The sequence below is a fragment of the Pyrus communis genome, chromosome 5 (genome assembly GCF_041283825.1).
Source record: "Pyrus communis isolate YQ-2024b chromosome 5, ASM4128382v1, whole genome shotgun sequence".
NCBI classification, from domain to species: domain Eukaryota; kingdom Viridiplantae; phylum Streptophyta; class Magnoliopsida; order Rosales; family Rosaceae; genus Pyrus; species Pyrus communis.
Genome location: NC_142569.1, coordinates 17,762,848 through 17,778,830, shown reverse-complemented (window position 1 = coordinate 17,778,830; position 15,983 = coordinate 17,762,848). Strand labels below are relative to the sequence as shown.

The following is a 15,983-nucleotide window of genomic DNA, read 5'->3' as shown; positions in this document are numbered from 1 at the left end:
ATTTACATTCATGTATCAATTTGTACCAGTCTGAATGCATATATGCCTTTCAATTTTATCTTTAATTGGTAGTGTGGTTTGCTGCAGGCCGTAGTTGGCCAGCACACAACCTTTCAAATTTTTTTCTTAATCTTCTTTGAATTTTGATTCTTTAAGTTTCTTCCGCTCTTGAAGTTCACATGCGGAAGGCAGACTTGAAGATTGAATTTTTTGCAATGCCTTTCACCCATTGTCTTGAATTCTCTAATTCTACAATACATTTCACCACGAGGATTTGGGTTTGGATCTCAATTGCTAACAGAGTTCACCACAAAGCTTGAATTAATAGCTTTTTCGCCACAAAGGTCAGATTGATAAAAGTGGCATGTCATCACGGCTATAGTGTGGAAATTGTGAGGCTGACTTGTATGTATTGGGACATTTTTATTTTGCATTGGTCCAATATTTTCGTAGATAAGGTGTTGAGTTTTTATTGATATGTCTTGAGTTCGAAACTCTTTCATTTCTTAAATTATTATACACTATGGCCTGTATGTATTGGGATAGTGTGGAGTTTTTTTTTTTTTTGTTAAACTCCAAATGGATTGGTGATTTTAGGTGTGGGTTACGTTTAGTTCGATTCTGATTTTTGTCAAAATTGAAAACCAAACCGAAATTATTATTCGGTTCGATTTGATTTTTTTTTTTCAATTCGTTTTGTTATTGGTTCAATTTTTCAGTTTGGTTTGGTTTCGATTCAATTATTTAAAAAAAAAAAACCCGAAATTTATTTATTTTGGTTTAAAAAATTCTGAAAATTCTGATGCAAGATCCATTTCCTCTTCCTTGCCTGTCGCTCCCAATCAAATCAAATACAAATGTATATGATTGACTTAACTAACAACAAAGAAGAAAACCCAGAAATGTAAAACCAATTAGCAACAAAATCCGATAGAAAACCGATTGCAGGAAAGAAGAGAGAGAGAGAGAGAGAAGAAGGGGAGAAGTTGCAAAGAAAGAAGATGTTGGAGGAGGAAAGGAGGTTAAGTAACTCAACGGAGAATTGGGGAAGCTTTTGAGTGGGTTTCCAGTGAGGGATGTCGAGTTTGTATGTGAGCGATGCTTGCTGTAGCCAGAGAGAGAAGATGGGATGTTTGTCAGGGATGTGGGGATGCAAGGTTTGCATCGTGTCCAGAGAAAGAAGAAGGGGGAGATACTGAAGAGAAAGAGAAGTCAGGTGGCATCATTTCCTAACAGCCTTGCATTACAAACCGACGTCGCCAAAGTTAAAAAAAAAGGAAAAAAAGGAAAATTAGAATGTCCTACATCTTTTTTATAGTTGTTAGATTAAATATTTATTTATTTTTTTAAATATTTGATTAAAATGCTTTGATCAATTGTCACCTCAATAATTTTTTATTTATTTAATTCCGATGTCATTAATTTAAATGCATTTATATAGAGGCATAAAGTAGCTTAGCAACTAATTGCCTATAATATAGGAATTTAATTTCGTCAATCCCCTTCTACGCATTAAATGATATCTTTTTAATAAAATAAAATAAAAAATTAATTAACTAATTCCTCATTACCTTATTATCAGTATTTAAAAAAAAAAAAAATGTCTCAATAAAAAGTCTTCAATGCATATTTTTTCACGTATAGATATAAAAAAAAATACACTTAAAACTTATGGTACATTTGAGAACAAAAGTATTATGTTTAGATTTCAAATGTACTGAGAAACCAAATGTACCAAAAATTCAAATGTACCATAAAACCAAATGTACCCATTGTTATGTAGCCCTTTTGGTACGTTTAGATTTCAAATGTACAGAGAAATCAAATGTACCAAAATTTCAAATGTACCATAAAACCAAATGTGCCCATTGTCAGGTAACCCTTTTGGTACGTTTAGATTCTAAATGTACCAAAAGACCAAATGAACAAAAAAATCACAAATGTACAACAAAACCAAATGTCTCTATCAGATAACCCTTTTGGTACATTTACATTCCAAATGTACCGAGAAATACAAAAAATCAAATCTACTATAAAACTAAATGTGTCCATATTATAGGTAAATAGACGTAGCTATATAATCAAACAAATCTTTATTATGTGTTGGGTCATCTAAATAATAAAATCTGACAATTTTTTATTATAAATATTCTACTATATTCACAAAAAAAAAAAAAAAAAAGTAAAATTATAACAAACAATAAAAAAAATGCATAGAGATGGATAATAAATGCATAAATATAGGGATAAGAGGAAAAGAAAAAAAAAATGTCCAGGAAGAGTTGTGAAAAACTAAAATTCTAAACGAAATTGAACTTATGTGAAAAATTGAAATTAATAACCAAAATTTTAGGAAAATGTTTGATCAAATTTTCAAAATGAGTGTATATTTAGTCTAAAAAAATTAAAAAACGAGGTGCCTATATCAAGACGTCCCAATAAACAAATTGATGCTGCTGATTAATCAATCTTTAACAATTGGTTGCCATGACAAAATCTTAATTCTTCATTCACTCATTTGGGATTTTATTATCTAAATGGATATAAAGATGAATTTACATATTGAATCGGGTTTGTGAGGGTAGTTTAGGTAGTAAATTTGGGTTAAAGAGAGATTGATTTTTTTAATAAAAATAATGTGGGTGTAAAGAGTAAGTTGGGTGTAAAAAGGGTTATATAGTTCAAATAAAATTTCCCTTAGGATAGGCTAGTGTTTCTAGTTTGGTTTTAGACTTTTATACTTGAGCTTGAAATTGTGCTAGGATTCTGTTAAATTAGACTAATATTTTACTTTAATTTGGCTTCAAAAATGAATACCCAAAATAAATAAATAAAATTTAAATTAATATACATTTAATTCGGTTTGGTTTGATTTTCAAACTACTGAAACCAAAATCGACCAAAAAGAATTCGGTTCCTATTTTTGCTTCGATTGGATGTTCAGTTTGGTTTTTTTTTTAATTTTTAATTTCATTTAATTTTTTTTTTTTGTTTTTGTTTTTTAAAATTTTTTTTATAACCCTTTTTGGCTTCAGATTATTATGGAAAAACATGTGGAGTGTATTAAGATAAATTTTAATTGAAAAAGTCCAAATCTTATAGTTGCCAAGTCCAAATCTTATAGTTGCCAAGTTCAAATCTAACTCCACCAAGTGTTGATTTGTTTAAAATATTGTTATTAAAAAATTCTTTTGGACAACCAATCTAGTTGATAAGGACAAGATTTAAATATAATTACACTAACTTTTTTGCATGCGCTTTGTGCATGCAAAAGACCTTTTTTACATCATGGCGTGCTATGCGCAGCATTCAAAGTTCTTTTTTTCCTTTCACATCTATGCATATGTAAGGACATCTTTACTACAAAAACAATTCATACTTGTTCTTCATGCCTTGCGCGTGCGAAAGTCCTTTTTTACATCGTGAGAAAGTCCCTATATCTTTTACTTTAGATTAATCCATAATATGGAATTTATCTATTGGTTTCTTCCCTTGTTAGGCTTTTATTGATTAAGGGAGCTGCGTGGCCCTAAAATCTTTTAAATATCCGATGTTTATTTGTAATCTAGCTCTAGCTCTCTCTATTTTTACTTTAGATTAATCCATAATGTGTAATTTCTCTGTTGATTTCTTCTTTTATTTTCTACTGGTAGAAAATTTTCACATTTATCTTCTTGTCATATTATATTCTACATGTAAAAGCATAATTAAGATTATTAAAAATTTTTTTTGTTAAAACGCCAGTCATAGGTCTCTTGTGCCTATTAAAACAAACAATGATACTGTCACAACCCGTCCCGGAATTTTAATTCTGAGGACGTGAAGTTATGAAAATGCCCTTAAACGGGACTAAGGGGCGTAAAATATGTTGTAACTTGATGATTTGGGGATTGGGTAGGAACCCACATCCCTCAAATCTCTCCCCCATTTCTGCATCTTGTCTCTCTCTCTCCTCCCTCACAAATCTCTCATTCTCTGTCAGTTCTCTCTCTCTCCTTCGAACTCACACGGACCACCCACAAACCACCCTAAAACTATACCAACGAAGGATCTAAGACCACCATCGTACTCCTGAAGACCACACGAACACGATGGTACCAATTTCAGGTGAGTTTCACTTCGGAAAACATGGATTTCAATTTCACTGTGCGTGTGCACTGTTCATGCACACGTAAAGATTGATGTTTTTTGGGATTTTGAAGCTTGTAGGAAGCTTGGTGAGGTCCTAAGGAAGCTCGGAGTGCTTCGTTTGAAGGATTTGGACGTCGGGATCACGAACTGTAAGTTCGGCCGAATTTTCGTATTTTTGGAAAAGTTTGATTCCGTTGTTTTTAGGCCCTAAAACTAGTCCAACGTGGTAGATTATGATTAGGGCTTCATTTTGGTATAAATTACGTGAAAAATGGACGTAGGAACACGGAGAACGACAAGTTCAAAGTTTGGCCGGAGCTTTCGGGGCTTTTTCCGGCGAATCCACGCCGAGTTAGGGGTCAAGGCAGGTATGGATGTGTTCGTCTCGTCAATACCTTCATTTTGATATATAGTACGTCGAAAATGGTTAAGAAATGAAGAAGTTATGACACTTTGAAATTTACCCAGAAATTCCGGCAAAACACCATCTCCGGCGAAACCAGTCCGGCGACGCGAGGAAGAAGACGCGCGCGTGGGCAGCGCGTGAACAGGGCGCGTGGGGGCGCGTGAGAGCTCCAAATTGAGTTCTGAAAATTGTCACGTGTTCGTGACGTCGTGTAGATCACCGTGGTATATTCATACACCCAAATTGAACAACGTATGAGAAAGTTATAGATGAATGTTTGGTGTATGTGCGTTAAATAACGTCAATTTGGTTACTTTTTGTATAGGTGAAAATTATACAGAGGAAGAATGTAACCAAGCTAGGGGAGGTTCAGGGACCTATGAGACGTCGATGTGATCAGTGAGTGGGCAGTTATTTTTCAGTATATATATATATACGTATGCTTGACGTATTTCCCCGAAAAAGTATTTTAAAAGAAATACGAATTATATATCCTGTCATATATGCATCATATTTTAATATGTGCATTACCATAATTATGCATACTGTTGCATGGTGCTGAGGAGGCCCAGATAAGCTACATTTGAAATACTATCATCACATGCATTAGTAGTGGCATACATTTATATATGTGTATTTGGTGCTGTGGACGCACAGGTAAGTGCAAGGTAAGTGGTATTCCTGTTTGTATTTCAGTAGTAGTTTGAGATGTTAGAGAGCTCATAATCTGCACCCCCGGTGTTAGTGCTCCCGCCCAGGGCCAGGGCATAGTCCTTCACGTGATGTTCACCAGCACCACACGCTCGCCTTGGATCCAAGTTAGGTGCAAGCCTTGTCGGACAGACTACATTAGGTGGTTCCGACTCGTAGGTGACCCGCGATTATTCGCACAGTCTTCACGTGATCGTAGCACTAGAGCGTATATATTACACCCAGTCCTGTCGGACAGACTACATTAGGTGGTTCCGACTCGTGTGCAGATTCAGATGTTGAGTTGAGATTGGAGCTCTATATGCAGCGGTACATGTCACATTAGGTGACTCCCGGCTGCCAGATTATATGTTATTGATGTGAATTACGCTTGAGCATTTATATTTGATTATGAGATTCTGTTGTGGCATATTCTCAAGCATGAATGGCATATTTATGAGCATGAATGATATATCTTTGAGCATGACTGGCATATCTATACATACGTATATATGTTATTTTCTGGGAAACTATACTTGTTTTACGGCGAGGGGTTAGTATATGCAAAAGAGAAAAGAAGGTTTTGAATACGTTCGTTTTGCTGACCCACTCAATTTTGTTTTGCGCCCCTCCAGGTTCAAGAATTGCAAAGGTGTGGTGACTACGAGGAAATTCAACGGTGTTCTGACAGAATGGACCAAATGAGGACTAACCTTCGGGTGTTTCATTTTAGAAGTTGTATATTTTAAAGCTTCCGAACTGTGCAAATGGTTACGTCACTCTCACGTGACGGCCAGCATGCCCTCCTTCGGGACGGGGTGTGTCAGATACAAACCAAATCAAATAGTCTGTAAAGAAAAGGAAAAAGCACCCCAATTGAATACATTGAGCAACAAAATTACATGAAAAAGCTAGCATATAAAAAATAACACACATCAACCAACGAAGAAAAGCTCACATTGTTTACAAAAAAAGTCCTCGAGATGCTTTGATGCATTCCGTATCCTTTTTTGCTGCTTCAAATCCTTGGTAAATTAATGGTTCCTCATGAAACTACAAATTCTTTTTCAAATATAATCACACTAGCTTTTTTGCACGCGCTTTGTGCGTGCAAAAGGCATTTTTTACATCACGGCGCACTACGCGCAGCTTTCAAAGTTTTTTTTTTCTTCCTTTCACATCTATGCATACGTAAGGACATCTTTACTACAAAAACAATTCATACTTGTTCTTCATGCCTTGCACGTGCGAAAGTCCTTTTGTACATCACGCGTAGCTACGTACAGAGTTTCTTACTCAAAGTCCCTCTATCTTTTACTTTAGATTAATCCATAATGTGGAATTTATCTATTGATTTCTTCCTTTGTTAGGCTTTTATTGATTAAGGGCGCTGTGTGGCCCTCAAATCTTTTAAATATCCGCTGTTTATTTGTAATCTAGCTCTAGCTCTCTCTATTTTTACTTTAGATTAATCCATAATGTGACATCCCACATCGCCCAGGGGAGTGATCCTTATATATATATTCTCATACCTACCTAGCACGAGGCCTTTTGGGAGCTCACTGGCTTCGAGTTCCATCGTAACTCCGAAGTTAAGCGAGAAGGGGGCTAGAGCAATCCCATGATGGATGACCCACTGGGAAGTTGCTCGTGAGTTCCCAAAAACAAAACCGTGAGGGAATGGTAAGCCCAAAGCGGACAATATCGTGCTACGGTGGTGGAGCGGGCCCGGGAAGTGGTCCCACCCGGGCCGGGATGTGACAATTCGTATCAGAGCCTAACCCTGGTCGCGTATGTGCCGACGAGGACGTCGGGCCCCTAAGGGGGGTGGATTGTGACATCCCACATCGCCCAGGGGAGTGATCCTTATATGTATATTCTCATCCCTACCTAGCACGAGACCTTTTGGGAGCTCACTGGCTTCAAGTTCCATCGGAACTCCGAAGTTAAGCGAGAAGGGGGCTAGAGCAATCCCATGATGGGTGATCCACTGGGAAGTTGCTCGTGAGTTCCCAAAAACAAAACTGTGAGGGAATGGTAAGCCCAAAGCGGACAATATCGTGCTACGGTGGTGGAGCGGGCCCGGGAAGTGGTCCCACCCGGGCCGGGATGTGACAATAATGTGTAATTTCTTTGTTGATTTCATCTTTTATTTTCTACTCGTAGCAAATTTTCACATTTATCTTCCTGTCATATTATATTCTACACGTAAAAGCATAATTAAGATTATTAAAAAAAAAATTTGTTAGAACGGTAGTCATAGGTCTCTTGTGCCTATTAAAACAAATAATGATACAAACCAAATCAAAATGTTTGTAAAGAAAAGGAAAAACCACCCCAATACATTGGGCAACAAAATTACATGAAAAAGCTAGCATATAAAAAATAACACACATCAACCAACGAAGAAAGGCTCACATTGTTTACAAAAAAAGTCCTCGAGATGCTTTGGTGCATTCCGTATCCTTTTTTGCTGCTTCAAATCCTTGGTGAATTAATGCTTCCTCGTGAAAGTACAAATTCTTTTTTTGCTACTTCACATTGTTTGCAATCAAACTACAAATTCTTTTTTAAAAAATAATTACACTAGCCTTTCTGCACGTGCGAAGGCCTTTTTTACATCACGGCGCGCTACGCGCGGCATTTAAAGTTTTTTTTTTCCTTTCACATCTATGCATACGTAAGGACATCTTTACTACAAAAACAATTCATACTTGTTCTTCATCCCTTGTGCGTGCGAAAGTCCTTTTTTACATCACGCGTAGCTACGTACAAAATTTCTTACTCAAAGTCCCTCTATCTTTTACTTTAGATTAATCCATAATGTGGAATTTATCTATTGATTTCTTCCTTTGTTAGGCTTTTATTGATTAAGGGCGCTGCGTGGCCCTCAAATCTTTTAAATGTCCGATGTTTATTTGTAATCTAGCTCTAGCTCTTTCTATTTTTACTTTAGATTAATCCATAATGTGTAATTTCTTTGTTGATTTCTTTTTTTATTTTCTACTAGTAGCAAATTTTCACATTTATCTTCCTGTCATATTATATTCTACACGTAAAAGCATAATTAAGATTATTAAAAAAAAAAAATTGTTAGAATGCCAGTCATAGGTCTCTTGTGCCTATTAAAACAAACAATGATACAAACCAAATCAAATAGTCTGTAAAGAAAAGTAAAAACCACCCCAATTGAATACATTGAGCAACAAAATTACATGAAAAAGCTAGCATAGAAAAAATAACACACATCAACCAACGAAGAAAGGCTCACATTGTTTACAAAAAAAGTCCTCGAGATACTTTGGTGCATTCCGTATCCTTTTTTGCTTCTTCAAATCTGTCACATCCCGGCCCGGGGCAGATCACTTCCCGGGCCCGCTCCACTACCGTAGCAGGATATTGTCCGCTTTGGGCTTACCATTCCCTCACGGTTTTGTTTTTGGGAACTCACGAGCAACTTCCCAATGGGTCACCCATCATGAGATTGCTTTAGCCCCCTTCTCGCTTAACTTCGGAGTTCCTACGGAACCCGAAGCTAGTGAGCCCTCAAAAGGCCTCGTGTTAGGTAGGGATGAGAATATACATATAAGGATCACTCCCCTGGGCGATGTGGGATGTCACAATCCACCCCCCTTAGGGCCCCGACGTCCTCGTCAGCACACACGCGACCAGGGTTAGGCTCTGATACCAAATTGTCACATCTCGCCCCGGGGTGGATCACTTCCCGGGCTCGCTCCACTACCGTAGCACGATATTGTCCGCTTTGGGCTTACCATTCCCTCACGGTTTTGTTTTTGGGAACTCACGAGCAACTTCCCAGTGGGTCACCCATCATGGGATTGCTCTAGCCCCCTTCTCGCTTAACTTCGGAGTTCCTACGGAACCCGAAGCTAATGAGCTCCCAAAAGGCCTCGTGTTAGGTAGGGATGAGAATATACATATAAGGATCACTCTCCTGGGCGATGTGGGATGTCACAAAATCCTTGGTGAATTAATGGTTCCTCATGAAATTACAAATTCTTTTTTTGCTACTTCAAATTGTTTGCGATCAAACTACAAATTCTTTTTCAAATATAATTACATAAGTTAGTCTATTCAAGAATTGCTTCGTGCTTCATTAACATTATCTTTTTAAACCAAGCTTTTTTTTAATCACGGACGCTACGCGCCTCTTAAGATGTTTTTCATTTGTTTAAAAATAGAAAATATAATATTTTTAATAAACAGCTGATTGTATGATGATTTGATAGAGTCAATGTAACTTTACATATATAGCTCTTACAAATTCAAAGAGTTGTACATGGCATCATTAATGAATCTATCATTGTGTAATAAAAAGGAAAAAACAATCTGAAGAGTTAGAATGAAAGAATTGTACATAATCCATTGAATCGGTTACAGAGTTACTCTAATGAGAAATAATTGTCTCTACGTTCCTCTTTGAAGTACTATACAATAAGTCAAATAATATAGTAATTGTAGCAGCTCTTTCTTGATCAAAATGCTCATATGTCCTGCACCTATTTTCCAAACACTCAAGCGTTAGTGTCTAAATAATTTCGTCCCACAATCCAAAATAAAAAGAACCTTATCTGATGAAAATGCCAATTTTTTCTAAAAATGGAGTCCAAAAATTTATAACATCAACCTCATGTTGGGACTTGGCTAAAATTATATTTTAAGCATCCAAAAAGTAAACTAACCATATTTAGTTCTCTGTACCTTTGTATGAAGATCACACAGGAAACCATTAGTGTTCCTGCATGCTATGTTGGAATTTGGGGGCTTAGGTTACAGCCACATTTGAGTTCGACATGGAAAGTGAGGAGAACCATCTATTAGTACCACACACAATATTGTCGAAGCCCTGTTAAAACCTCTTACCAGTTAATCTCTCTGGTGACTAAAGAATCAACACTATCTACTCGTGTGTGAGGCCCCGCTGGTGTGTTTCCACACCACATGCTCTGCAAAAGAGACACAATATGAGAATCAGAAACACATAAAGAAGAAACATATAGACTATAGATATAGCAAGAGAAACTAAAGAAAACGAAAAGTTCAATCAAATTGAATGAATGAAACCGTTTTTCTTTTACCCAAAGTATTGAAAGTAGCAGGAACCATTTTGTTGTCCTCTTTCTCCACTCTTCCAGTGTCCCTCACTCTTTTTCACCCTTTAAAACGATAACTGATAAGGAAAAATAAAAAATTGCTATTGAATGAATCTAACAAATCATTTAGCACCACCAATTGCCAACCTGCAATCTTGAGTTTGCTAACATTCCAAAATTATTAACATCAGTAGAGTCTCCATATAACCTTTTTGTTTCGCTTCATTTCCTTCTCTTTCCCAACCAACAACACATTTCGTATCATCCTTCTTATTCATATATATGGATCAAAATAGCAACAACATTAGACTGGAGAATTCCCCTTCTCGAAGTGCAATAGGTGTGAAGTTGACTTATTAGTTCCTGCTTGTCGATTTCCCAACCGCCAAGATATGCATACGGAATATCAACGTTGCTGCTGTAGACATTTTCCGTAAACAAAGACAAATAAAATTCATTAATTAGCACACAAAAAAACTCCGTAGTGGAGAACATGAAATAGCTATACAGAATTACTAAATATTATTAGACCAAATTACAGATTCGAGAACACATAATGACGAAGAAAAAGTTAGGGAGAAAGTGATTCTCTTTATCTGTGGCTCTGTTTCCATTCAAATCTTTATCCTTCTACACATTCAAAGAAACAAAGAAAATGAAAATACTGACTTGACAGAGAATTTGGTGAATCGACAAACATAAATGTGTAATTTACCAGACTGCATCGTTTATACATGAAGCCGTGGTCATGTCATGCCTTGTGAGGATCCCATGTTTTCTTATCATGAACTGATTAGGTATGAAGTTAATCCACTAAGAAACGCAACACCTTACCATATAAAAAACCAACCAATCCAACAATTAGTCAAGTAAAAATAATTAATCCAAAATAAATGAACAAATTGAGATAATTAAACTCCACAATGAATTAAAGGAACCAATAGAATTGAACAAATTAAATAAGACAAATGTGCAGATAAGACATTTTGTTTATAACAAAATAGAAAACATAAATGCAAAGGGTTGACCATTTGGTTCCTTCTTCTTGCTTATAACTAATAGAAAACATGAACCCAATTTTTAAAAGTTTATAACAAATAGAAAAGGTTCAAACTTTAATTACCAACGAACAAAAAATGAACATTTTGTTTATATTAGTTAAAACCAAAATCATGGACAGAAGGCAAAATGAAAAGGGATGAAACTATGTTACCCAAAATAGAAAAGGATGACTCAATACTATTTCGATTCCCTCTTCTTCCGCTATTTCTCTTCCTTCCATATTTTCCCTGTGAAACAAACTTCAAAACTGATTACACAAATAAAAGTTCAAACTTTTATTTTCCCAGAAACCATAAGTAAACATTTATACTAAATTAATTAAAATTAATTCATGGACAGGAGGAAAAAAATTTAAACGAAGTTACCCAAAAGAATGGAACTATTTGTTGCCCCTCTTCCGTATTTTTCCTGTGAAACCACCAACTCATATATTGAAAACGCATCATTCACTGGGGGTTCACCCCTATATATTTGATCAAATCTGGAGTTAATGATAACAAGGGAAATTAAAAATAAATCAAACTTCAAAGTAATATACCTGAGAGTGAAGACGATTTAGTTTTTGCGGGAAAGGAATAAAACCAATTGCAACTGCTAATTGCAGTTTCAAATTTGAACACCAATTTTTTTTTTTAACGTGTTAAAATTATAACCGCTCAGTTTAGGAGGATAATGATCTCTTATTTTTTAAAATAGGAAGATAATTATCCAACTTTTTCTCCGCCCATCTTCCCACGTTGGTTTTTTATTTTCTTATTATCTCTCCTAAAATGGAGGAGGAGTTTGATCAGCACGTTCCCTTTTTCTCTCCTTATTATCTTTTATTAACAAATTTTAATTTTTCTGACAAAATTGCCCTTGCGCTTTTATATGTATCAAATTCTATCAGTTTTAGATTTTTTTTTTTTTTTTGTTTTAAGGGTGTTTTAATCCAAAAGTTTTTGGTGAAGCCTTGAGACACCAAAGTAGTCTTCTTGCTTTCTAATATTAGAGATTAGAGATATAAATTGAAGGTGGATGAATAAATTGGTTATAAACATATCATTTACAAGATTTAAACCTGCCTCTATTACATTATTTAACCATAAAACATGTAGAGACACACCAAAACTTGGCCTAAATTGTCCCCGCGCACGCAAGTAAGTGTGAAATCCTGCCATCGAGTTTCATTATTCAATTTTTGCGTTTCATATTTACATGATTTTATTTTAGTTTCTTTAAAATTGGATCTTTGGTTGGTAAGTTAAAGTTTGATTTTCTGCAGTTAGCCAATAAAAATCTATAACTTTTAGGGGGTCAATTTTGAATACTCGAAAGCAACTTGCCCTATAATATTTGGGATTCTCATCTTTGTCATCAATGTCAGATTCATTGTCGTTGGAATATACGGCATTCTCATCTTCATTATTAATGTCATATTCATTGTCGTTAAAATATACAGCATTCTCGTCTTCGCTATCAATGTCAAATTCATTGTCACTGAAATATTTGCCATGCTCCTCTTCTTCCTCCTCATCATCCTGGTCATCTTGATAATTATCATCAAAGTTCGGTTCCACCTGATCATAACCATCCTCATTGTCCGCGTTTCTTGGAGCTTGAAAAATATGATGCCATTTATGGATTAACAGGACTTCATTGTTGGTGATTCCAATAAGGACTTCCATGCGCCATTGTACGTCACTGTGTAGCACTCGTGATGATAAATGTCTGGTTCAATCGGTTCGATATTATCATACATCAACATCAAGTCCACTGCATGATCATCTCCAAATTGTAAGCTGTGAGCTACAATAAGCTCATTCTTAGTTTCACTAGTCACCAAAGAGTATAGCTTTCCTGTACTGGAAAACAGTAACTGGTCATGACCCTCATTTTCATCTAATACCTCAAGGACACTCCATGTTTTGTCCCCAGGTCTACATAAACCCAATACATTATGCGAATAAAAAATTGCCGCCACCATGCATCCTGGATGATCGACATCTGTGGTAGATAACACAGTATGAATGCAGAAACTGGAGACACCATGAAGTTTCCATTCTTTTGTTTCTACAAAATTTTGGAAAGATGGAATTGTTGTCAAGGATGGAAGTTGGCGTTGGGCTCCCGAAATAGGGTTGAATGGAAACATATCTTTTTGCTTTTCTTTGACCATAAATAACCACCCTTGACTAGAACCAAATAACTTCCCTCTTTGAATTGGCTCTGGCACCCTCAACTTGAGAAATTTGCCGCCATCGAAAGGGCTGAGAAACCTCATGCGGTCGTCACAGATTCGAGGAAGTAATAACCAGGGGAGCTCTTGAGCACCACGGACGTCTCCCCGCATACAAACTGACGCCCAAGACTTGCATGATAAGCTAAGCGCATTCGATCACTTAAATTCAGGCGCCTTACAACAATCTCCAAGATATCACCATGTGTTCTGTGCTACCTACGATACTCAACGTCTGATGTCTTGAAGAATTCAAGAGGTAATAGTTTTTTGAGCTTGAAGAAAGGGAACAAGCTTCTCAAAGAGAGGTAGTTTCCCAAATTTTGATAAACCGAAAATAAATGGTCGATATTCAATTCTTGGATGTCAATGCTCTATTTATAGGACTGCAGCTTATAGTTATTCATATCCATGTAGGAATGAAATTCCTTTGTTTACAGTGTTTTATTCTTTTCTCTCTTAATTTTAGCAAATTTCCTAGTCCTGGTGAAACACTACCTTTTCGTTTGGAAAGACGCGGTTGCAGCTATGGAACCGGACGTAAAGACCCATAAGATTGACGATGTTGTAACCCTCTTTTCAGACAACTTCCGCCGCTTTTACAGAACACCACAGCTGAAACACCTTTCCAAGGTCATTGCTGGAACCGCCCGCCTAGGAGAAGTTGCGATGATAAACTAGATCAGATTAGTTTTTGGGCTCCTTCGCCTCCAAGAGTCCATCAGCAGATGCTGGCATTTGTTTCTTTTTTAATTTTATCCAACAACAATATTTTACACTACTAAAGAGATAATTGGACCAGTCCCTAAATTTTAGTCTAATTGGAGTCTTAGTGCTTGAGTTATAAACATGTGAGTAATAGTACCTGAACTTATTACAAAATAAAACACTAGTCCTTTTGGGAAATATAATTAGAAGGGTAAATCTCAGTTTATTACCCTCAAATTTTGTGGTTTTTAACATTTAGTACATGAAGTTTTTTTCATCCCAGAGTCATAGCTAAAGTGTTAATTTTGAGACAGTCTTATACATCCGTTAGTCTGGCTGTTACGTCTTCCGTTAACTGATGACGTGACGTCCATGTGGACAATGACTGGGCGCCACGTGGAAATTAAAATCATTTAATTAAATCTTTAAAACTAAAAAAATAAAATCATTTAATTTTTTTGGGTAAATTACATTTTATCCCCTTAGGTTTAGGTTCGATTTCAATTCCTTACAACATTTTTAAAACATTTTAATTTCACACATGTACTTATCATTTTATTTCAATTTCATACATCCGTTAGAAAAGCTGTTAAGCAAATTGTTAAGTGATGACGTGGCAAATATGAGATCCACATTTGTGTTGACGTGGTTGTCACATTCGTGCCACATGGCTAAACACTTAATAAAAAATTTAAAATATTAAAATAATTAATTAATTTATATAAAATAAAAAAAAAAACCATAAACTCCATCGTCTTCCCCACCCCACCCCTCCTACCCACCCGAGCAGCCCACCCCCAAATCAAATACACTCCCTCCACTTGTTGGGCTCGGTGGGGATGAAGCCGAGCTGGGAGTTGAGGAGGAGAGAGGGTAGAGAGGGGTGGGACCTGGGCCGGGTGAGGAGTTGGAGAGGTTTGGACATGGTGGTAGTGAAGAGCATCGGAGGTGGAGGGGTACGGTGGGGAGGGAGAAGATGGGTTTTCTGGGTTTGTATGTTTTTTTTAATTTTTTAATTTTTTTTTATATATAAAGGTAAATATTATTATATTTTAAATGCATAAAAAATAATTTTTTTTGTCACGTGGCACAAATGTGGCAACCACATTAGCATAAATATGGATTCTATATTTACCACGTTATCAGGTTTACTTAACAGATTTTCTAACTGATATATTAAATTGAAATAAAATGATAAGTAAATGTATTAAATTGAAATGTTTTAAAAATGTTATAATGAATTAAAATTGATGACCGAGGAGGTAAAATAATTTTACCCTTCTATTTTTTGCATGGAGACCCACCTCTTATCTCCCTCGCCTTTCTTCCCCGTTCCGGTCTTCCCCCAACCCAGATCCCACACCTCACACTCCCCCGCCTCACCTGCTCCCTCGCCACTTCCTCCTCTTCTCAGGAGTTCAACATCACATGAAACAAGGCAAGTACTCGATTTGGGATCGGTTCAGTGACCTTTGAAATTTACTCTTTGTTGCTGCAATTCTCTCTCTGTGCTGTGTGAGTCGTCGATTTGCGTCAAATTAATCACCAGGAGAAGCAGATTCAATGGAAAAGGAGGGTTTTTTTTTTTGGTTCTTTTGTGAAAAGTAAATAAATTTGGGGCTTTCTATTGTGTGGAAATTGGTAAAGGTCTGCC

At 36.3% G+C, this 15,983-nt stretch overlaps 2 long non-coding RNA genes across 6 annotated transcripts; one reads left to right on the top strand and one right to left on the bottom strand.

Annotated features, from left to right (window-relative positions):
• Positions 1-3,940: 3,940 nt before the first annotated feature.
• Positions 3,941-6,023, top strand: LOC148696908 (uncharacterized). The gene is made up of 4 exons (XR_015962047.1): positions 3,941-4,107; positions 4,203-4,761; positions 4,863-4,936; positions 5,863-6,023. It is a non-coding gene; the product is annotated as an uncharacterized LOC148696908 (long non-coding RNA).
• A 3,501-nt stretch (positions 6,024-9,524) lies between these two features.
• LOC148696907 (uncharacterized) lies at positions 9,525-12,151 on the bottom strand. 5 transcript variants are annotated; one of them, XR_015962045.1, is made up of 7 exons: positions 11,942-12,151; positions 11,769-11,811; positions 11,555-11,630; positions 11,057-11,170; positions 10,489-10,971; positions 10,327-10,404; positions 9,525-10,194 (listed from the first exon to the last, which is right to left on the bottom strand). It is a non-coding gene; the product is annotated as an uncharacterized LOC148696907 (long non-coding RNA). The 5 variants fall into 5 exon arrangements; XR_015962044.1 differs by having other exon boundaries at positions 10,489-10,759; XR_015962043.1 differs by having other exon boundaries at positions 9,525-9,747; positions 9,950-10,194; positions 10,489-11,630.
• Between the last annotated feature and the right edge of the window lie 3,832 nt (positions 12,152-15,983).